Genomic DNA, 23,990 nt, shown 5'->3' with positions numbered 1-23,990 from the left:
AAACATATTTAGCTGCTATATCTATTATGCCAAGGCTTTTGATAGCGTTCCGCATACCTGGCTAATCGATATCCTACATCTGTATCGCATTGATCCGAAACTAATAAAGTTTTTAGCGACAGTCATGGAAGGGTGGCATACCACCTTATCAGTGCGTACATCACATGAGGGTGCTAATACCTCAAAGCCCATCCCCTGAAAAGAGCAGGCGAGTTCCTTGCATGCGGCTATCTGTAAGGCAGACTGTGGACTGACTCCACTTAACTTGAAGGATCGATCTTTCAATCCTCTGAGTGGGGCGAAGTCGGACCAAGAGCGGATCGATGAATGGAAGTCGAAGGCAATGCACGGTAAACACGTGAATTGTCTTTGGCAGCCATTTATCGAACAGATGGCTGTGTGCTGGGGAGCTCATTACTGAGACGGCGGGGTTCATGTGTGAAATTCAGGACGGCGTGGTCGCCATCTGAGCTTATAAAAAGCTCATCATGAAAGAACGGGTGGAGAACGACCAGTGCAGAATGTGTGGTTCGGCGTTAGAGACGTTGGACCATCTCATTTCTGGATGTACTGTTGTGGCACCGGTGCAATACATCACCAGGCATCATGCTGTATGTAAGGTTATCCATTAAAAGCTTGCATACAAGCATGGGCTGATTACGGGAACTTGTCTGGTTTACCGATATGAGCCATAAGCAGTACTTGATAGTTCTGCTTACAGCATTTATCAGGACCGGCAAGTTCTTACTGATCGCCATACTCTACAATACAAGCATGACGTACGCTCCGTGTATATAATTGATGTTGCTATCCCCCATAATGGCAATATTGACCGGAAATACGTGGAGAAGAAGGTGAACTATGAGCTATTGGCTCAGGTATTTCACAGTCTGGTTCAAACCATGCAGAAGTACACCAGTAACGAGGAAATCCTGAGTTTCGTAACAATTTGGTACAAGCCGTACCGGTTGGAAACCATTTTTTTACTCTGTAATGCGAGGCAGCCAGACTTCACTCAGGATTTCCTCAATTGTAATAAAAGAAAGGCTACGTTGGGGTCAACTCAAATCAGACACACGTAATTTAATTGGAAATAATTCGGAGACATGTTGAATTAATAAAACGAACGCAAGCAACCACTTGACGAAACCGAAATTCAGTTTTTTTTTTTGAAGAAAAATTAACAAAGGGCGTTTTTCTTTAAACGTGTAGCAACAAAAATCAGTGAGAGTTACAGTTATAACTAGCAACATCATGAGAGAAAATTTCACTTTGGCTCAACTTTTTTTTCTAACCCAGTGGCGAGATGGATACAAGAAGATCCATAACCAACTTGAAACGATGTCACCGGCGCCACTCCCCAATTGAATTTTGGTAACGAGTATCATTTGGTGCCGTAAATTGTAACCGATAGCATCAAACACTTCTTCCATATTCGCAAAAACCAAGTGATCTCCGTGCGTGTTATAAAACATTATCAGCTTCATAATCAGGTACAATTCTGACTAGTGCTACGCGATGACGCCTTCCACCTTTGTTAGGCTCGCGAACTCTCTTGCATACACAACAGACCCTCAAATGAGCCAAATTGCTCTAAAGTAGGCGGTCAACACATGCATACATAATACCTGGGCATTTCTTTTTATTTTTATTTCCCAAATTTTTTGTCTCAAATCTGCCAAAAAATGTGGTTGCAAGTGATCATCTTGGGGAATTCACGTATGCAAGCACATATCTCGCCGAGTCAATCATTGAGGTAGCCGCGAAAAAAGCCACACAGTTGGACTTTCTGCGAAAATTTGAATTTGTAATCAGAAATACGCGTGTCACGTAATACCATTGAACTCAAAAATGTCGTCATATTACGCGACAGTGGAAATGAAATAACTTAAAATCGAAGCAACGTGCAATCCATCGCATGCCGATGTGATGTTCAATGTGACATACCTGATTAATTAGTGTAGGCTGAACCTTTCCTCAGGTATGGGAAAAAGTTCTGCCTATGTGGGCAATTGGCAATTTTTAGATGGAGTTCAGTTTTTATAAAGCGAAGTAACATTAGGAAAGAAGACATCCATCTTTTACCATAGTTAACATACGATGTGGCAATTATGATATATGCTATTTAAATTAGATTTTGTTTAAACTGGCTTTTCAAGAAAATGTGGAAATCGTCGAGAGGTGTCGTAAATCAAGTCCAAAAAGACGTTGATTGTCCGGTGAACTTCCAAATTTGAAGACATGCCTTCAATCTTGAATCACAAGGCAAAGGGGACGTATTCTACGCATTCCGCATCCTGATTTTTCAAAAGTGACCAAACAACCTTTGCTAACTCACTACGTCGGGGCAAATGTCGTTTCACCTTTACCTTTACACACTTGTTCCCAAGCAGCTTCTTATCTAGAATAATTCCAATATATTTGACTTATTCGGACAGTTGAAGGGTTGTACCCCTCATCTCTGGAAGGCAATGGCCATTCAATTTCCTCCTTTTTGCAAATAACACCATTGGGGTTTTATTTGAATTTAGCAACTAGCACAGCCATGTCATACGCATAAGCTTGAGGGTGTGTTCAACTTCAACACACAGTTTAATTAAAGTTTCATCAACATTATGCGCTCTGGTGGCATCACAAAACTTTTGGAACGAACACCGCCATCGCGCACTCACTTTTCAGAGTTGCGTCCACCATTTTTGAAACTAAAGGGTGAAGAGCATGACCTTCCACACGGCAAGCGTGCCTGCATTTCTTTGGATTTGAATAGTAATCTTTCCAAGGTTTAGGTATGATGACTACCTTAACTTTCTGTCAAAGGGTAGACACGTAGCCAAACCCTAATATACTTGAAAATCAGTTCTTAAAATTTGCTCTAAGTGCTCTATGTCTTCTGTAACATCACTGAATAGATGCCATTCGTGCCAGTTGTTTTTAAGTGTTCAAAGGACCGTAAAGCAGCTCTCGCTTTTTCATTGGTAACCACCGCTCTGACAGTGTCAGATTTTGCGGTTTGATAGGCTCTGAGAGGGAGACCTGTTTCGCTTTTCGGAACACACATTTTGAGGCCTCACCTCCCAATGTTTCACCCAATATCAAAAATAAGATCGGAAGTACTAATCGAGCCCTTTCATTTGATATCCCACTTGACCATATTCTGTGAAAAGGAATGGTACACCTCCGTTAAAACTGAACACAAAAGAGCGCCATCTGACCACATTTCGTGACAATACGTTAAGCTGCTTTCCACTAAATCATTCTTTCACACAAAACCTTAAAAGCGACTCAATTTGTAAGTTTGAATCCCAAAACCTTGATTTAAAAGTCGTGTTATTAATCGATAACGCACCGCAACTTTGGTAGTTGTTAATTCAACCTCTTAATCATAATTGCGACGTTTTTGAATTCGGTTGAGCCCAATCCGGAGGAAACGATAACATCCAATTAGAAATAAATCAACACTGCATAGTGTATCGTTGACATCGACACCTCACGCGGAGTTGAAGCCAGGCTCTATAAATGCACGCTGGAGGAATTTTTCGCCAGAAGTGGTTACTAAGAATAACCATTTCCCTCCTCTAACAACTGAGCAAGTCGAGAAACCGGTAGCTGGACGCTTCAGGTACGAAAGGTTTTGTGTATTTCTTAGTCCGTAGCACGTAATTTATCCATGAGAGTACCCACTTTTGGGTGATATTGACATTCATAGTCTTCAATTTTCAAAGAAACAATAACTTTGACGTATTATAACTTTGTTAGTAATAGTACGATTTCCACCAAACTTGGTAAGATAATGCTCTATATTATAGCCTACATCACTGCCGTGGTTCTAGGATGAACCTAAGGGGAAGTTTCCGCCAATTATAAACAAGTCGGAATACCGGAAGCTCGTGCTTCGGGTATAAAGGTTTTGTGTTCATCTTATCTAAGAAATTTCAACGCACATTTTTCTCCCCGTATACAGCTACAAAACTACGAGACATACGTACATATTACAGCCGTAGATGTTACGCTCACCCTAAACAAACAAACTGCCTATTTTCGAATACTGTACACATATAGGCACGTATATAAATTGATCGTAGCCATATTTCCGATTTACTTCTTATATTTATCTGAATTGAGCTCTACCCCCAAAGTTCATTAGCACACATATACTATATACCTACATACACACATGTCTCGTTGGAATAATTGATATTCATATACAAATGATTAAAGAACTAAAACAAAATAATTCTTTTCCACCCAATTCATAGGAACTTACTCCGTGTGGTATTGACGAATTGATATGTGATGATGACATCATCAGGTTGTAGAGTGCACGAAATTCACAAAAAATTGTAAAGTTTGACCTCCTATAACTTTGTTAATAATAGTTGGATTTTCCTCAAACTTGACCAAATTGTGCACTATATTCTTCATTATACCCATGCCAAATTTTGTACTTCTGGGACGTACATAAGGGGGGTGCGGGGTAAATTTCTAAAATATGGAAATATACTATTATTAACTTTATTTGTGCAGATATCGGAACCGAATATATTTTGAGGCCTAGATTTCATAGAGATGCACTATTGAGATTTTTTTCAGATTTTTCGGTTGGATAGGTTCTGAGAACGAGACCTGTTACACTTTTTGAGGGTCATATTTTGAGCCCTCACTCCCCTATGTTTCACCCAATATCAAATATTAAACCAGTTTCGAAAAGTACTAATTAAGACCTTTCATTTGATACCCCACATGGCCACATTTTATGAAAAAAAATTTTGCACCCTCCTTTCACATGTATGGGGAGCCCCCCTTAAACTTAACACAAAATGGCGTCAGTTGCTGCATGTAAAGGGAACAGCAGATCACATACTCCCACCAATTTTCGTGACAATCGGTTCAGCCGTTTCCGAATAAATCGGCTGTGACAGACTGACAGACAGACAGACAGACAGACGGACGAACCCCGCTGTGCCAACAGTATCACAAGCGACCCAAGTGACGCCTAACCGTACTACCATCCAATTCCAGCGAAATAAGCGAGTACGTGAAAAAGAGGGGGATCCTGTAAATAATCAGCAGGCGCCTAAGAGAAAAAAAGGAGGACAGGACATCCTGAAAACCAACATCAACAGGCCAGAAGGAGGAAACCGTACAGCGAATCTAGGAAACTCGACCAGCGTTGCGAAGCCCAAGACCAGCGAAAACGATGGATGGACTAAAGTTACCAACAAAAAAGCGGAACGAAAAGCAAAAGTGCGAACTCGTCCAGATGTAATTGTTATCTCCAGTAAGGGCAATCTGTCCTACGCGGAGATACTCAAAAAGGTCAAAGCGGATCCCGATCTGAAAGATCTGAGCGGAAATGTAAACCGAATCCGAAGAACCCAGAAAGGGGATCTCATGTTCGAGCTGAAAAGATCCAGCGTGGGCAAAACTGATGACTTTCGCACTCAAGTGAAAAACTCACTTGGGGAGAATGCCGCAGTGCGTGCCCAAAAACATGAGATCTATATTCAGTGCAAGGATCTCGATGAGGTAACATCGAAAGAAGAAATTTGTACTGCTCTAAAGGAGCAATTCAAGTTGAAAGAACTCACCGAGGAGTCAGTTGTGGGCTTGCGAAAAGCCTATGGTGGTACTCAAACGGCCACAATACGAGTACCAGCGGAGGCGGCACAGATGTTGTTGGCTGCCGGAAGGGTTCGGATTGGATGGGTTGTTTGCCGTTTAAGGGAACAAATTTCACTGAAGAGGTGCTTTAAATGCCTTATGTTTGGGCACTTCGCGAAGGCATGCACCAGCAGCATTGATCGATCCGATCGATGCAGAAGGTGTGGGGAGAAAGGTCATATTGCCAGAGAGTGCAATAGGGACCCCAAATGCCTATTGTGCGAAGTAAAAGAGGGACAAGATAACCGGCATATTGCCGGAAGTGGTAAATGTCCGGAATTTAGGAAGGCGCTCACTGCAATGAGAAAATGAGGTTTATCCAAATAAACCTCAATCATTGCAGGGTCGCTCAGGATTTACTTGAGCAGGCCACGTTCGAATCTGAGATGGAAATCGCCATCATAAGCGAACCGTATAGACACCGTCACGGTGGCATATGGGTCAAAGATTCGACTGGGGGAGCGGCGATATGGGCTTGCGGTCGACAGGCCATACAATGTACTGCAAGTCAAGCAGGCAGTGGCTTCGTGTGGGCGAAAATAAGTGGTGTATATGTATACAGCTGTTACGCCCCGCCAAGTTTGACACTGTCTGAATTCGAGCAAATGCTTGATAATCTTGTTCTCGACGCGAGGGGACGTAGTCCAAAGGTGATTGCTGGTGATTTCAATGCTTGGGCCCTAGAGTGGGGTAGTAGGGAATCAAATGCTAGAGGGCGCAGTTTATTAGAAGCTTTTGCGCAGATGGACATAGTTCTGGCCAACGAAGGTGCTGTAAACACCTTCCAGAAAGGGGGGTCAGGCTCGGTTGTAGACCTGACCTTTGTCAGCCCTTCGCTGGCGCGTGGTATGTCCTGGTGCGTCAGTGAACGCTACACCCACAGCGATCACCAGGCAATCTTCTTTGGGACATGTGTCGAGCCACAGGCCAAAGAGCTATCATGCCCGAAACCGAGAAAGATTTCAGGCTGGTCTGCAAAATCTTTGGATGAGGAGACCTTCATAGAGGTGTGGTTAGATCAGCCTGATAAAGCAGGCACCTCTACGGAAAGAGCCGTCCATCTGGCTCAATGCATTGCCAAAGCGTGTGACGCGTCCATGGCTAGAAGGTGTTCATTCCCCAGTAGAAGACCAAACTACTGGTGGAATGATGAACTGACCGGCCTTCGATCAGCCTGCCACCGAGCCAGAAGAGTGGCTCAGAGAGCGGTAGGTAGAGTCGAACAGGGACAAAAGGAGCGCGCCTATAAGGCAGCCCGCAAAAACCTCAAGCTCGCCATCCAGCGAAGCAAGAGGGAGTGCTTTAAGGAGCTCTGCTCAGAAGCGAACATAAACCCGTGGGGGAATGCCTACAGAATCGTGATGGGACGATTCAGAGGCCGTTCATCTCCGCAGATCACGTGCCCCACCCTCTTCCTAAAAATCATCCAGGGGTTATTCCCCCAGCAAGAGGAGAGCACCGACACATTCCAACCACCTCTGAATGTGGCGGCAATTCCGCCAGTCACCAGAGACGAGCTGTTGGATATCTGCGGTAGAATAGGAGACAACAAAGCGCCGGGCCCGGACGGAGTACCGAATAAGGCCCTTAAGCTTGCCGTGAAATCCAGACCGGACATGTTCGCTGAGTTGTTCGAAGCGTGCATGTCCGAGGGGATATTTCCAATGGCATGGAAGCGGCAGAAGTTGGTACTTCTGCCTAAACCAGGTAAACCTCCAGGTGAACCGTCGTCATACCGACCCATATGTCTCCTGGACACGGTGGGGAAAATGCTAGAGCGGGTAATCTACAATAGATTACTCCCGGTTGTTGAGAGCCAAAGCGGCCTTTCGGATCGGCAGTATGGGTTCCGTAAAGCCAGATCAACCATTGATGCCATCAAATTGGTTACTGGCTTGGCCGAAGATGCAATTCACGGAAAGGGTAGTACCAGCAAATATTGCGTGGTAGTAACCCTGGATGTGAAAAATGCATTCAATTCGGCCAATTGGAATCTAATACGGAAATCTTTAGCGAAGGTTGGTATTCCCGCCTATCTCGCTGCTATCGTCGATAGTTATTTAACTGAAAGGAGGCTCTGGTATGACACCGATGACGGACCGCAGGAGTACGTCGTTTCCGCGGGTGTCCCGCAGGGCTCCGTATTGGGCCCACTACTGTGGAACATCATGTACAACGATGTATTTAATCTTCCCCTTCCGGGGGAAGCCACAGTGGTGGGTTACGCTGACGACATAGCGCTGGTTGTTGTCGCAAAGCATCTTGAAGATGCTGAGTTATACTCAAGTGAGGCAATCGGTGCTGTTAAAAGTTGGCTAAAGAGTTCTGGTCTGACACTTGCGGAGGAAAAAACGGAAGCGGTCCTCATCACTAAGCGCCGGAAGAGAGATTACGCCTGTATTAGAATCGGGAATCATATCGTCACTTCCAAGCCGACCATCAAATACTTGGGAGTGGTGATAGACAGGAAGCTTAGCTATAAGCAACATGTACGGTATGTTTGCGACAAATCATCCACTGCAAGTATGGCCCTGGCAAGGATGATGCCGAACATTGGAGGGCCACGGCATACCTCTAGGTTGCTTATAGCCAGGGTGGTGACCTCGATCATGCTCTATGCGACCCCAGTTTGGAGGGAGGCGTTGTGGATGTCAGGGAACGCTACCAAACTGAGTTCAGTCTACAGGAGGACAGCCCTGAGGGTATGCTCTGCCTTCAGGACTGTCTCAGATGATGCAGCATTCGTCATCTCTGGAATGATGCCGATTGACATCTTGGCAGATGAGATGGCGAACATATACAATGCAAAGCCAACCTCTTCCTCATCGCGGACGAGGAAGACTGAAAGGGAGAGATCCATAAATAGATGGCAAGAGCGGTGGGAACGCTCGGGAAAGGGCCGGTGGACGCACAGGCTCATTCCTGCCATCAAGGAGTGGTTGGAGAGACGACACGGTGAGATTAATTATAATCTCACCCAGTTTCTCACGGGGCACGGAGGATATCTCCAATACCTTCACAGGTTTAAATTGGAGACCTCACCCGATTGTCCAAATTGCAATGGAGTCCCAGAGGACCCAGAGCATGTATTCTTCCACTGTCCGAGATTTGTGGAAGAAAGGAGGAATCTAGAGGAGACTCTAGGGGAGGTGCTGGTACCAGAAAATCTGGTGCCGAAAATGCTAGCACATCAAGAGAATTGGGATGCGGTAAACTCCATGATCGCATCTATCCAAAATAAACTGCGAAAAGCAGAGGAGAGGAGAAAAACGCGGTCACGTGCGCCGCGTATAGAAGAAAGGTGACAAAGCTAGAGTGAGCTGACTCCGCCCCGTGATGTAATACCTTGTGGTGGTTCCGCGGGGCAGGGAGGGAGTCGGGGGTGGTTTTAGTGGGTAAAAATCCCACACGCTGGTGTGTCCAGACCAGTGTCTTTTTGAAGATTTCCACCTCCTCAACAAAAAAAAAAAAAAAAAAAAAAAAAAGACAGACGGACAGACAGACAGACAGACAGACAGACAGACAGACGGACAGACAGACATCGAATCGATTCTAATAAGGTTTTGTTTCACACAAAACCTTAAAAAATATAGTAATATACTATTATTAACTTTATTTGAACAGATATCGGTATGGAAGGAATTTCGAAGCCCAGGCACCCTGTAGTGGCAGCCTCCTGGGTAGTTTCTGAGAATGCCCCCTTAAAGAAATTATCACTTTCAATCCCCCGCACTCCCCACCTTTCTAACAAATGTCAAAACTAAGACCGGCTTCGAAAAGTACTAACCGAGAATTTTCATTTGATACCCCACATGACTATATTTGATTTTGTGTTTACACAAAACCTTAAAAATGTAGGTCTTGCCCATCCAATTGGCGGTGATGGAAATCTCAGGCAAGATGAAATTCATGACCATCTGGAATCTGACGAATACGACCTAACTGAAGAAACAAAGAAATCCGAAGATACTGAAAACGAAAATGAGGATGATGAGAACTCAGGTAAGTGTCTGTATTGAATTTAATTCTTGTTTTTTAAGTCATAAACTATATTACACAGGAAAAAAATTCTGTTCGAAACACCTAAGAGACATTTTAATTCTACTAAATATGCAGCGAAATCAATGTCATAATAACCCAATTCACAATACTGCAACCTTTATTCAAAGCTGAACTCAATCCAGAGGCTCGCAAAATGAGAAAGAGACGTCCATCCGATATACAATTTTCGTTACCGCATTTGCTATTGACAGTTCGTACCAAGAACTATCTTCGACTATCGCCATTATTGCTGAAAAATATGAACCACTTCTAGCACTACTAGCACCATGATCCAAGAACTGAGGAACCTTAAAAGAAATCCTGAACAAATTTGTTTTGAATAAAAAGATTTATTTATATATTACTTCCCTTTCACACAAGAAAGTATATAGTATAGTAGCTGCTCGAAAATTTGAAAAAACAATGGCCAAAGCGTTAATGATGTAAAAAATATAGATCATATGTCGAGCTAACCAAATTTTTTACGATATTAATTGCCACTGCATGGGAAATCCCTATGTTGAATTCCTCGTCCTCGAAATCGTCCCATTCAAAAAACTGGTCTACCAGATCCAGAAGTTGGAAGAGATCTGTACTTCCTGTCCAAGCGTTAGAATAGGAAGTGGAATATTGCCTTCATCTTAAAAGCCTCGGGCTCAAGGCCAAGGGGTAGCTTTGTCTAGATTTGGTGTTTAGGGATAACGCTTTGCAGTGACTATGTCAGCCCAAGGTACGAAGAAAGCATTCCCGATTTAACGACAGAATCAATGGTGTCGTTATGAGATCTGGTTGAGAAGTGGTGAGAAGTGGTTGACACTATCTCTCAACGTGTACCAGCCCAGTACTCTCTCTGCGCAGGGAATGTAGCAAAGGTGAACATCCGAAAATTCCGAAGCGCTTAGAACAGGCAGAGCCACACTGGAACACACTTCGGGAGGTAGTAACGTTATAGCCGTAAATACAGTTACGAACCTGGTGACGACCACCCACCTGTAAAAAGAGCGTCAATGTAGATGTTCGGAAGGTGGCACGCACCACAATGACAAATTACGGATCAAATAAAAAGGAACTCCGCAGCGTGATAAACAAAAGCAAAGCTCACTGCTGGGCATGAGCTGGTCGACGAGGTAGAAACCGGTTCCGATATAAACACCAGAAAGACCTAGGCTCTTCCGAAATCATATTCACGGTAATGAACCAATGAGAAGAATGGGTGACCGGAGATGACCTAGAGGGCAGAACTATCCAAAAACCTAAAATAAATTGTCTAACTTGACTGTTAAGGTCTGCGCGCAAATAGTGAAGCTCCATCCAAGTACTCTGTCGACACGTGCTTGCACGCCTCTGTGTTAGGGGCCTTTGCGCGCTTCGCTCCCCCACGTGTCAACTTATAACATTCACGTGTCTATACCGGTGCGTGGGTCCGCACCGAATCCTGAAAATAACAAGACAACCATGGGGATTCGCGTGAGCCTAATGAGCTAAAACCTGAAAAATGAAAAAACACGACTGCTCGACCCGCGTCCCGTAATCGAGAGGGCATAAAAATACTTCGGAGGATTCTTCTGTCGAACGCGGCCAAGGGTTCACAATTTTCTTTACTAAGAACCCAAGCCTTCGAGGAATACATGAAGACTGACTAGTTCATAGTCTTGTACAGTAAGAACTTTGATCCTATGGTGAGACGTTTCAAGCGGAATAGTTTTTGTAAACTAAATATAACTATATAAAATAACTCATAAAAATAGACAGTAGAAAACAAAAAATAACCAAAAATAATAAAATAAACTAATAAATAAACTCCGCCGAAGCCGGTCCCAAGCCCGGTTGTGAAAGGAGGAGGGATGGATAGCTTCAGTCTGAATGGCTGTACGCCACCGCAGCGTCTCAGGGGGTAGGTGAGGAAAGTGCAGGAACTTTGCAGTCTTGTAGATTACTCACTAAGGAAGCTATCTACACACCTGGCAGCTAGGGATAAAATGCACCACCAAAAAATGAGAAGAAGGAGAAATTTAAGGTCCGGTACGGATAACCGGCGGGAGTCGTCTGACTTGGTGACTGGGTCGGGCTCTCGTAATGGACAGCACGGCGTCGAAACCGCTAGTCGTGGGGCGGTTCGACGTCTAGGCGCCACGACGACCAGGAGCACAGCTCCGCCTGCTGCAGCTGTTTCGCCACAATCTGTGGCGATCACTTCAGCAGGTTCGCGTAGGAAGCGGATGAAATGGACTGAAGAAATGAACCTCTTCATCATATGCTCCTACTACGAAATAACGGCGGGGGTGGATACAACATCTTACCGCCTCTTGTTACACCAGAGATTCGTCGAGCGTTTCCCGCAATTCGCGCACGTGATTTTGCAGCGAATCGCAGACCAGTACCGCTTTATTACTCGCAGCGACACAATCCCAGCCACCATTAGGGAACGTATTCGACTTGAGGTCATCGGGGTAACTGGTGACCGAGAGTCGATGGGGGCAGAGGCGGCGGCATCAACAACACCACGCCGCACTGCAGGCAATAGTTTCAGTACTCGCCGAAGCACTCTTCTCCACCGTCCAGCTGAGGTTTCCACTGAGGTTCGGGACGAATTACAAAGAGCGTAAATAGAATTCTCGGAAATGGATCCTTTGCATAGACCAGGTATTCCAAGACTCTATGCATTTCCAGTAACTCCGGGAATTCTATCTCAAATCAATGATGAGATTGCATCTCGGCTGTGTGCTGATATGTCGCTGCTGCAACTACAATCAATTGTATATTGTGGTGCAGTGGCGGCTATCCGATTGCACGGTCAGAAGATTCGCTTTTGTGTTATTCGTTTGAGTGACCAAAGAGATCCACCATGGAAAATTCGTCTCGAACGTCGGCGGGGCTCACTAAGGCAGGACATTGTTAGACTGATTCAGATCAGCACTGGCAATGCCAGCCGACGGGTGAGAAATAAAGTGCAGAGGGTTTACCGGAACTATGCCATCCCCTGTGAGACACCCGTAGTTGAAATTCTGGACACACTAAAACAGAAACTTTCTGTCATATGCAGTCGGTTACGACGGTATGGCGAAAGTTATTCCAGACGTGTTCAGAATGCAACATACGCGAGGAACCAGCGGAGCTTTTTCAGATCTCTCAACGAATCCCAACAGAGCGCCCAGACAATACAGTTCTCGGTGACGGAAGCGAAAGAGTATTGGGGTGGACTTTGGGCGTTACCTGCCCAGCATGCTGAGCATGCTGAGTGGATCACCGCCGAAGCCACCCGCCATGCCAATACACCTGGCATGAATTTCGCGGATGTTACCGAAGAGGAAGTTCGACGAGCTATAAACATCTCGAAGAACTGGAGGGGCCCAGGTCTGGATCGGGTGCACAATTTCTGGTATAAGAAATTTACCAGCGTACACAGTCGGTTGGCACGCAGTATAAATGAGGTAATGAGTCGGCCGGAGGAATTTCCACCTTTCCTCACTGCGGGAATTACCTACCTTATCCCTAAGAAGGACACGGTGCAGGACCCCGCAGACACAAGACCGATCACTTGCTTACCAACCCTCTACAAATTCATCACGTCCATTATTAGTGGAAGGATCAATGCGCACCTCGAGACCAACAACATTCTGTCCGAGGAGCAGAAGGGCTGCCGAGTTGGGTCAAGGGGTTGCAAACAGCAACTCATTATCGACTCGGTAGTTGTAGGACAAGCAACTAGAGGCCAAAGAAACCTCTTCAGTTGCTATATCGATTATGCCAAGGCTTTTGATAGCGTTCCGCATACCTGGCTAATCGACATCCTACATCTGTATCGCATTGATCCGAAACTAATAAAGTTTTTGGCGACAGTCATGGAAGGATGGCATACCACCTTGTCAGTCCGTACATCTGAGGGTGCTAATACCTCAGAGCCCATCCGTATTCGGAGGGGCATCTTCCAGGGGGATTCATTGAGTCCTCTTTGGTTTTGTATGGCACTGAACCCTCTTTCATGGCTACTGAATGATGCTAGAGGGCATGGTTTTGCAATAAAATATGGCCTACGTGCTAAGTGCGAACTGACACACTTGATGTACCTAGATGACATCAAGCTGTATGCTGGTACTGACAACCATCTTAGAAGTCTGTTGCGAATAATAGACATGGTCAGCCGTGATATTCGGATGGAGTTTGGATTAGACAAGTGTCGAATCCAAGCCATTCGCAAAGGTCATCACGAGCCGCATGCCGGACATAGCATTGGTGACCTCCACATCGAAGCCATGACCGAGACAGACTTCTACAAGTACCTAGGAATTCTGCAAGGAACCCATGCTCGCGTTGGTGATCTGAAGGAAGCTCTGCTATCCGAATTCCTGCGACGTGTAAAGCTGGTGCTGAAATCGCATCTCTCGGGGAAGAATAAAATAAGCGCGTTGAATGTATTCGCTATCCCTTCACTGGCTTATGCATTCGGAATATTGCCGTGGACGAAGACTGACCTGGAAAACGTCCAGCGGCGGATAGGGACAACTATGTCCAAATTCCGAATGCATCACCCAAAGTCTGCCGTGGAGCGGATGAACCTGCCTCGTGACATCGGAGGTAGGGGCGTGGTTGACGTGGCGGCACAACATCATCGCCAAGTCGACTCGCTGCGCGCTTATTTTTACAGTAAAGAGCAGGCGAGCCCCTTGCATGCAGCTGTCTGTAAGGCAGACTGTGGACTGACTCCACTTAACTTGAAGGATCGATCTTTCAATCCTCTGAGTGGGGTGAAGTCGAAACAGGAGCGGATCGAGGAATGGAAGTCGAAGGCAATGGACGGTAAACACGTGAATTGTCTTTGGCAGCCATTTGTCGATTTGCATCTGTCGAACAGGTGGCTGTGTGCTGGGGAGCTCTTTGCGGAGACAGAGGGGTTCATGTGTGCCATTCAGGATGGCGTGGTCGCCACCCGAGCTTATAAAAAGCTCATCATGAAAGAACGGGTGGAGAACGACCAGTGCAGAATGTGTGGTTCAGCGTTAGAGACGTTGGACCATCTCATTTCTGGCTGTACTGTTATGGCACCGGTGCAATACATCACCAGGCATAATGCTGTATGTAAGGTTATCCATCAAAACCTTGCATATAAGCATGGGTTGATCACGGGAACATATCCGCTTTACCGATATGAGCCGCAAGCAATACTTGATAGTTCTGCTTACAGCATGTATTGGGACCGGCAAGTTCTGACTGATCGCCATACCGCACACAACTAGCCTGACGTACTGCTAGTTGACAAGACGGGTCGCTCCGCGTATATTATTGATGTTGCTGTCCCCCATAATAGCAACATTGAACGGAAATACGTGGAGAAAAAGGTGAACTATGAGCCACTGGCTCGGGAAATCAAAGAAATTTGGCGTCTCGAGCGGGTGGTTGTGGTTCCCATAATATTGTCAGCTACAGGTATTGTACCTAAATCCCTCACGGCTTCCCTTGATGTCCTGGGACTTTCGCACAGTCTGGTTCAAACCATGCAGAAGTACACCATTCTGCATACGTGCTCGATGTTGCGGGGGGTACTCGACGGATTCTCCCACTGACCTACCACCGGCCACCACCACCAGTGCCCCTTTTAGTTTTTAAGTAGGCAGGATCGTCCGAGCCTAAATGCTTGGCACTTAGTGCTAGTATTAGGTAAAATCCGGCATCTGCCGAGATTGTGATAACTCGGAAATAATAAAATAAAAACTCCGAGAATTCTATCTCAAATCAATGATGAGATTGTATCTCGGAACTGTGCTGGTATGTCCGCAGCTGCGAATAAAATCACTTGTATATTGTGGTGCAGTTACGGCTGTCAGATTGCAGGTCAGAAGATTCCCTTTCACGTTATTAGTTTGAATGACCATTGAAAATTCATCTGGAATGTTGGCCGGACCTTGCTAGATTAATTCGAATCAGCTCTGGCAATATCAGCGACGGGTGAGAAATAAAGTGCAGAAGGTGTACAGGAACTATGCCATCCTCAGTCAAACACCCGTAGTCGATATTCTGGATACAGTAAAGGAGACACTTTCTGCCGTATGCAGTCGGTTGCGAGGGTGTGGCGATAGTCGTTCCAGGCGTGCCCAGAATGCAACTTACCCACGGAACGTGCGAAATTTTTTCGGATCACTGCTGTCCGTATTCCTGCAACGTCTGAAGCTGGTGCTGAAATCGCATCTCTCGGGGAAGAATAAGATAAGCGCATTGAATGTATTCGCTATCTCTTCACTGGCTTATGCATTCAGAATATTGCCGTGGACGAAGACGGATTTGAAAAACGACCAGCGGCGGATACGAACTACTATGTCCAAATTCCGAATACGTCAAGTCGCTTAAAAATGAGCCCGCGGCGCATTAAATGGTGCCGATTTGGTGAGAAGAAAGAAGAAACGCTCTCACCCATACGATTGCCGACCATTATGAATGTGGAAGAATCATGGAACCAAATGAAAGACACGATCCACAAAGCGGCCTCTACCACAAATTTCTCGACGACAAAACGCCTGCTAATTGGCAAATTTATAAGAATGCCAACCGGGAAGCAAAGAAAGCGGTCATTGTCACCCGACCGAACCATTACAAAAATCTTTACAATAAACTGGACACTCGGGATGGAAAGAGAGGTTTGTATCGACTTGCTAAAAGCCGTAATCAACGTACACAGGATATCGAACACTTCTGTAGCGTTAATGATAAGAACGGTAATTTGCTTATCAAACGTCGAGCCGCAACGGATAGACGGCGAGAATACTTCAAATAGATTTCAACTGAAGAATTTGCTCATCCTCCACTTCCACAATCATTGCCGATATTTGGAGCAGCTCCACTTGTCAGCGCAACTGAAGTCGAGGAGGCAACAAAGCGAATGAAATCGGGAAAAGCCACAGGACCTGACGACATCGCATCTGAATTCTGAAAAGCGAAGAGCTGGGACCCAACACTGTGCGCCAGTGAATTCTTTAATCGGGTTTCTCAGGAAGGAAGAACACCATCTGACTGGCAAGAAAGTACTACTGTTCCAATATGGAAAAAAAAGGTAGTCCAGCAGAATGTTCAAATTACCGTCCGATCCGGTTACTTTCCCATACCATGAAGATTTTTGAATGCATTTTTGACAACCGTATTCGCGAAATCGTTGAAATAACCGTGAATCAAGCCGGATTTGTCAAAAACTGCGAAACTACTGACGCAATACACGCTGCGTGGTTACTCATGGAGAAACACCGTGAGAAGCATCGCAATCTTTACATTGCATTTCTGGATCAAGAAAAAGCATTTGACCGTGTGCCACCAGAACTCATCTGGTATGCTTTACGACAACACCTGGTGCAGAAGAACTCGTGCGGTGGGTTCAATTGCTCTACCATGATCCGAAAAGTAAAGTTCGAAGTATGACGGGTGTATCAAAACTGCTGCGTGTTTCTGTTGGTGTTTATCAAGGAAGCGCCCTATCGCCACTCACCACACCGTCACACGGGATATCCAACGTTCAGCGCCCTACACATTGCTTTATGCAGATGATGTTTTTCTAGCATCTGATAGCAAAAATGATCTCGAATTTAAACAAAACTGAATTTTTGACGACCGATCCCCATGAAACAGGCACAATCACTGTCAGTGGCAGTGATCTGCCCAGAACTGAGCGATTTAAATACCTCGGGTCAACGCTATCAGCCAATGGAGAACTGCGTTATGAAATTGCTTCACGCATTAACTCAACCTGGATGAAGTGGCGTTCCACAACTGGTGTTCTTTGTGATCGACGTATCAACGAACGTCTTAAATCTAAAATTTCGCGCAATGTCGTCCGTCCTGTCGCTCTCTGTGTTGGCCAACTATAAAAAACAATGAACGACGTCTTGCGATAATGGAGACGAAGATGTTACATTGGACCAGTGGCGTCACACGTTTTGATCACATCATGAGGATATCCGCGATCGTTATGGGGTTGCACCGATCGTGGAAAATTTGCGAGAGAAGCGTCTTCGATGGTATGGTCATGTAATTCATGCTAACGAGAATTCGCTTGCCAAAATTGGTCTGAACTTCGAAGTCGATGGTAAACGACTCCGCTTGTGAACAGGAAAAAGGCTGAAGAAAAAGAAGAAGTAGTTAAACCAAAGAAACATATTCAAGAGTTATCTTCTATTAGCAAGAATTTTTCCATTTGAAGTCATAAATACCGTATTCAAAAGTCAACTGTCGTCTTCATCAATGTGCCTTTTTCCCAACCAATAAAAGTGAATTCTCTTCGAATTTGGTGAATGTAAGAACATGGATGGAACAAGTCGAAGTCTTCAAAATATAGGACCATATATAGAGACTGGTGCATTTCTTACGTGTATATACGGACGCTCCTAGCCTGATAGTTCTTGAAACAAATCTCATAGTTGAAGCCTAGAGACAACTAATAAAGATATTTGGAAAAAGTTGGCAAATAGAACAAAATATCAAACAATAAAGGCTGCGGTTTTCTTATATATCCTGTGAGTGCTACTGCTTCTCGGAACTACTTACTACTGACGACTATTATTTAATATAGCACTTGGCTCGATATAAGAAGTTAATTTAAAAACACGTGAATGACGTTTCTGGTATTTCCTTTCTGAACACCAAGACGCATTCATCATCATACTACAGTTGAGGCGTACTTATAGACCATTATGGCATAGTAGGCATAATGACAACTTTCATTTTCATTCTATTGACTTACAGCACTCATTTGAATGTCCCGATTCATTCATTCATTTAAGAATATTGATCCGCTCTTCCATCACGATTATGAATCAAATCGACATAACTACGCTCGTGTTTGATTTGAATGCCAACGATTTTTTGATTGGATATTATCCAAAAATTCCGTTGCAATATCTGCTCGTCTCGGAGAAGCAATTGATCTAGTCATATAATAACTTCATGAAATAGAGCGAAGATGGAAGTATGGACAATTGCCTTACAGAAACATAAAAACATCAAAAGGTTGAAAATGTTTGCTGTCAATAAAACCGTTTTTGTTCGGATTGCGTTGATTATTGCTTTGGCTGTCGTGAAAAGTAAAAGTGATTATGACTGCGATCACTTTGGCCTTTTTCATTTGGCGATTGCTAAATCAGATACAATCCTTGGCGATGTTTTCAGACCGATAGTTGTTGTGAATTTCGGCGCCGGCTAACATGTTTAATCATATTGCACATTATGAAATCACATATAATCCACGCTTCAATCTTGTATTAATTCTGTCAGTTGAAATTAGCTTTTCCGGGAAAAAGCGCTTTCATTGGGTATAGACAGAAAATTGGCAGTATACTATATACACCTTATAGCACTCCCTAGAATTGTTTTGACTATATTCAGTTGGGTATTCTACTTTCTGCAGATATGATATATCTTCGGAGTGAAAATTTTGTTCCATTTCAATAGTGTTATTTTCCAGATAGTCAAAGCACGGGGTCATCGGTCTTTCTGATGACTAACTAAAATGCACACATACCTTCTGTATAAAAAGTACGCGAAACTTTGGTTAAAATTCTATGAACGGTCATTTTAACAATGCTCAACCCACGAGCCTGCTATCTAAAAGAATCAGCACAAGAAATTTCGTCTGCTTCACAAAATTTGAGGTAAACTCGTTGTTCAACGTTTTTATCCATATTGTTGTTGTTGTAAATTTTGATTGTTCCACGACGTCTCGGTAAGCTAACAGAGAGGGCTTAGTTATTTAGCCGATAACAGCAGGTTTCATTTTTAGGCTGACTAAGAAACCTACTCCGAGCACATGGTTTACCGGATGGCCACTGCAATATATGGTGTAGCGGCTCTTCTCCAGGAAACCGGTCCCTGTCCATCGTATCTCTTGTAACGCTGTTACGTCAGCGTTATGTTGGGACAGGGTATTGGCTGGCTGCTCAGCAGCATTCGGTCTGTACAGGGAGGTTTTATGCTACATCGGGGGTACCAATCTACGTTTTGCCCTGGAACCTATACGGCCTTTTGACCGCCCACGTGTAATGCTAAACTTTTTGTAAGTTGGGTAACCACGTGTTACAAGCTTGGACATAGACACAATTGCCTTATTAATCACCTGAGAAGACCTCAAGTGAGAAGGATTTTAACGGTATTTAAGGCCAGAGGTTCAATGTGTATCTAGGATTTTTACCCGCTCAAACTAGCCCCTAACTCCTGTTCTCTTCCACGCACATCGACTGCAAAATATTCCTTCGCGCAACCTAGATGAAGAGGCGTTCCACAATTGGTATTTTTTGTGATGGACGTTTCAACGAAAGTCTCAAATCCAAAATTTACTGTGATGTCGTTCGCCCTTTTGCCGTCTATGGCTGTGAGTGTTGGCCAACTATCATATAAAAGGCAATGAATGGCATCTTTCGTTAATGGAGACGAAGATGTTGCGTTAGGCTAAAGACGTGACAAGCTTTGATCAAACCCGAAATGAGAATATCTATGATCGATATGGGGTTGCACCGACCGTGGAATAATTGCGAGAGAGGCGTCTTAGATGATATGCCTACGTAATTCGCGCTAATGAGAAGCCATTTGCTAAGATTAGTATGAACATCGAAGTCGATGATAAGCGACCAAAAGGCAGGCTGAAACAACGGTGGCTTAATACGCTGGATGGGGATTGGAAAGCCTCACGATTGCATCCAGATCAGGCTTCCGATAGAATAAACAGATCACGACGAGCGACCCCGCTTGTGAACGGGAGAAAGGCAAAAGAAGAAGCGCGTAAGGCTCTAGCGTTTCCTTTGCCCATTGATTGGACTCGCAACCGTGCCTTTCGCACCTCCTTTGCTTCCCTCAATCTGCACTGAATCTGCCCCACCATATCATTGACTGCTTTCCAGTTCTTCTGGCACACAAGCATCTTCCGGGTTACATTTTCCGGTGCTGCTGTTCCTCCCAATGTAGGCTCTTCCCTTGCTCTGAGAATCTAGGACGATTGAAGAAAACATGTTCCGTGTCCCCGGGAATACCGTCGCAGCCGGGACAGTTGGGCGAGCTGCCCAGTTTAAACCTATAGAGGTATTTATGGTATCCACCACACCCCGTGAGAAACTGCGTGAGATCGTAGTTTATCCCACTAAGCAGACGGAGAAGGATGAAGGAGAGTCTCCAGCGTCTAAAAACGGGACAAATTACACCAACTGATCCTAAAGGTTGGGGGTGGCGTAGGGCTGACACCCCTACACAGAGAACAATCTGCTACAAAGCCACAAAAGGAGCCACGGGCTGGATTGACTACACAATGGCGAACCAGGCAACGAAAACCGAATAAAGGTTTCCGCATTTTCTCATGGAAATCGAGCTAGAATCAGCTAGCCGATACCATGTCCCAATTTAGGGCTGATGTAATAGCATTGTAAGAGATGCGTTGGACAGCCGCCGGTTTCATGAAGAAGAGCCACTACACCATATATAAAAGGTAATTCAGTGAACCATGTGTTTGGAGTAGGTTTCTTAGTCAGCCAAAAAATGAAACCTGCTGTTATCGGCTTTGAAAATATAAGCGAAAGACTATGCACTCTGCGTTTGCGAGGCAAATTTAGAAATATAAGCCTCATTGACGTTCACGCCCCTACAGAGAAGACTGCAGGGTCGGAGAAGGACGCCTTCTATGAGGCAATTGAGCGGACCGTCTGTCCGTCTGTCAATTCTCTGGAAGACTTTCTCTGATTCGTGAGAACCTGCGAACACCACAAGCAGGAAACTGTTAAATAAGGAGTTTTTTAGGGCAGTACAATGGGCATAATAGAATGCCAAACTAGTTCAACTCTCATTCTATGTAAAAAAACGTGCGTATGAAGTTCCTCACATACCATGAACACAAAACCTTTAAACCTGAAGCGCCCAGTTTCCGATATTCCGACTTCCGACTTCGAACAATGAAACACAATATGCTCTGGATTCCTGAATGCAGCGGCGCATTAAGGACAGTCATATGACTCATCGAGTCCGAAGCAATATAAAAACTTTCTGTGGAACTGTTTCAGGTCCTAGTTGAATTCCCTGTGCCTTTGCCCGACCCATCTCCCAATAAACAAAGTCAGCATATGTGCCCAGCTACCGTTTTCGGAATTATGAATCCACATTGCCTCACTGTCCGTTCTCCATTCATATCACTTGGTGCTGTCGTATATGCACTACACTCCCTGACGCCATCGGTAAGTATACCAAACTCACCCGTCACCGATTCGCAGCATTGTTTTCTGATGTCTAGTAAAAATAACTGCCTTCATCTTTCCGCCAGTCGGATCTATTTTAGCTGTTCGTAACCATGCTTTGATAGCATGAGGGTTTGACATCCAACAAGTTCAGTGTTTAAATGAATATTGTAACAGTGGACGTATATAAAATTCCAGTATTTGACTTTGGAGGATATTTGCTATCATAATATTTTACTATTTGATCCGTAGATAACAAAAAGACCGCTTTCGCAAAAAGCCTCATCCTTCTCCCACGGCGCGATCGAATCTGTCCACGTCTCCTTCTCTACCTTTAACGACTGGAAAATCGCCAACTCCTCTTGTTTCGAGATGATAGACATCTTCCGTTACGAAAATAACAATTGCTCCAGAAACTACAACTCAAAACAATTACAATATTCAATTACTAGAACACTTCTTCCTGCAACTTCTCGCGTTTCGGCTTCCCTTGCCGTTTGGTAAAAGCTTCTGATTCATAGACGAGAAGATCTCAAGGTGAAGATTTCGTGATTCCACCGGTAGTTTGATTTCCTACTGTGGTGCCAACGCCGTAATGGCACTTTGATTTCATATGCCACAGTTACATGCTGACACAACTGTCTCACCTTTTCCATCGCTGTTCCCTTTGGGCCGTAATTTCCTTCGAGAGTCGCAGAAAGGTCCCGGTAAACTAGCCGCCAGTGCTCATTCAGTTATAGTTACTACCCCTTCTAATATCATGAAAACGGACCTAATAGTCGATATCTAGTGAAGCCATATATCTCACCAACAGGGTATTAGGATCCTAGCCTTTTACCTTGGAAGATGAGCACGTATCCAATGTAGACCAGTACGATGTCCTGTCCGCAGAAGCTTTAAGTAGGATTTGACCTCTGGTGTTCATTACTCGGCTTCCCCTCGGAGGAGCCCAATAGCCGGCTGGCTTACAAAGCCAGCTTCTGAGAAACCTATTGTTCAGTGCATGGCTTGTCTTCTATATGCCCGCATTGCAGCTTTGCCAGATGCATCCATCAACAAAACAAAATTTCGGGCGGGTTAGCGCCCTCTTATATGCCGGATGCGTGCCACCTCCACTAACATGCTTAGACTCTCTGTTTCCTTCTCTCTTCTTGAATAAAAAACTGGGGAATGGACCGTACAGAGGACTCAGGACCGATCCTCTACCACAACTCGCCAAACTAGTGGGCACAGTTGTTAAAGAATACCAATCGGCTGAAAATCTCAAACCCAGTACTTCCTATGATCAAAGGTCTCCCTAAGAAACGTAAACCAGGCAGGATAAGGGAAATCTTTAGCAGAAATGTCGCCCATGCATCAGATTGCCAATGATTAGTAAAGGAATTCCAGATTATAGAAAAACAGTTCAACAACAGAGTCTAAATCGGTCAAGAATTTAAATGAGTTTTCCAAGTCTCTTGAATTGATAGAGAAAGTCGAAGAAGACGAAAGCCAAGTCTTTTGACGTCAAGATTTTTTTCCGAACATCTCGTTAAAAGCAATCGCTTTGCTAGAGAACTGGCTTCTACTACAAAATAAAGATGCACAATGGAAACGTAAGGCAACGAAATACATGGAACTAGTCAAAATTTGCATGAAAGAAAACTGCTTCACTTTTTGGGGGAAGAGTTAAAAACTAACTGTTTTTAACTGCTCAGAGTGGAAACCTTCATTTGCCCAATAAACTGCATCTCATTATTGAGTTTACCCTGGACATGGAAGAGGAAGTTTAATAAACCTTTTCTAGGCGTTTTGTTGGAGAGGAAGCAACAGAAATTAGACCTGGATGTCTACAGGAAGCTACGCTTATTAGCACAAAGTCCTTCTTTCAACCACAAAGAAATTTGCTGTGTAGATTGCAGGAAGCTATACATCGAAACATGTTTTAAGGAACACCAGCAGAAGCAGAATTGGTAAAAAAAGTAGTGGAACGTATCGTCCTAAATAAACACATGGTCTCCGCATATAATAACAATTTCGTTACCGTGTTCCGCATTATGGAAGAACTCTCTGGTGGTTGCAAGTCAATCAATGGTTCTGTAAGGACGTTAACGGTTGAGTTCT

At 44.5% G+C, this 23,990-nt stretch overlaps 1 long non-coding RNA gene across 1 annotated transcript; it reads left to right on the top strand.

Moving 5' to 3' along the window:
* The first annotated feature begins 1,398 nt into the window (after nt 1-1,398).
* On the top strand, nt 1,399-10,000 carry LOC119650401. The gene is made up of 3 exons (XR_005249274.1): nt 1,399-1,493; nt 9,520-9,663; nt 9,722-10,000. It is a non-coding gene; the product is annotated as an uncharacterized LOC119650401 (long non-coding RNA).
* Nucleotides 10,001-23,990: the final 13,990 nt, after the last annotated feature.

The sequence above is a fragment of the Hermetia illucens genome, chromosome 2 (genome assembly GCF_905115235.1).
Source record: "Hermetia illucens chromosome 2, iHerIll2.2.curated.20191125, whole genome shotgun sequence".
Taxonomy (NCBI): domain Eukaryota; kingdom Metazoa; phylum Arthropoda; class Insecta; order Diptera; family Stratiomyidae; genus Hermetia; species Hermetia illucens.
Note: the sequence above shows the minus strand (reverse complement) of the source record. Positions and strands in the feature narration are given on the sequence as shown.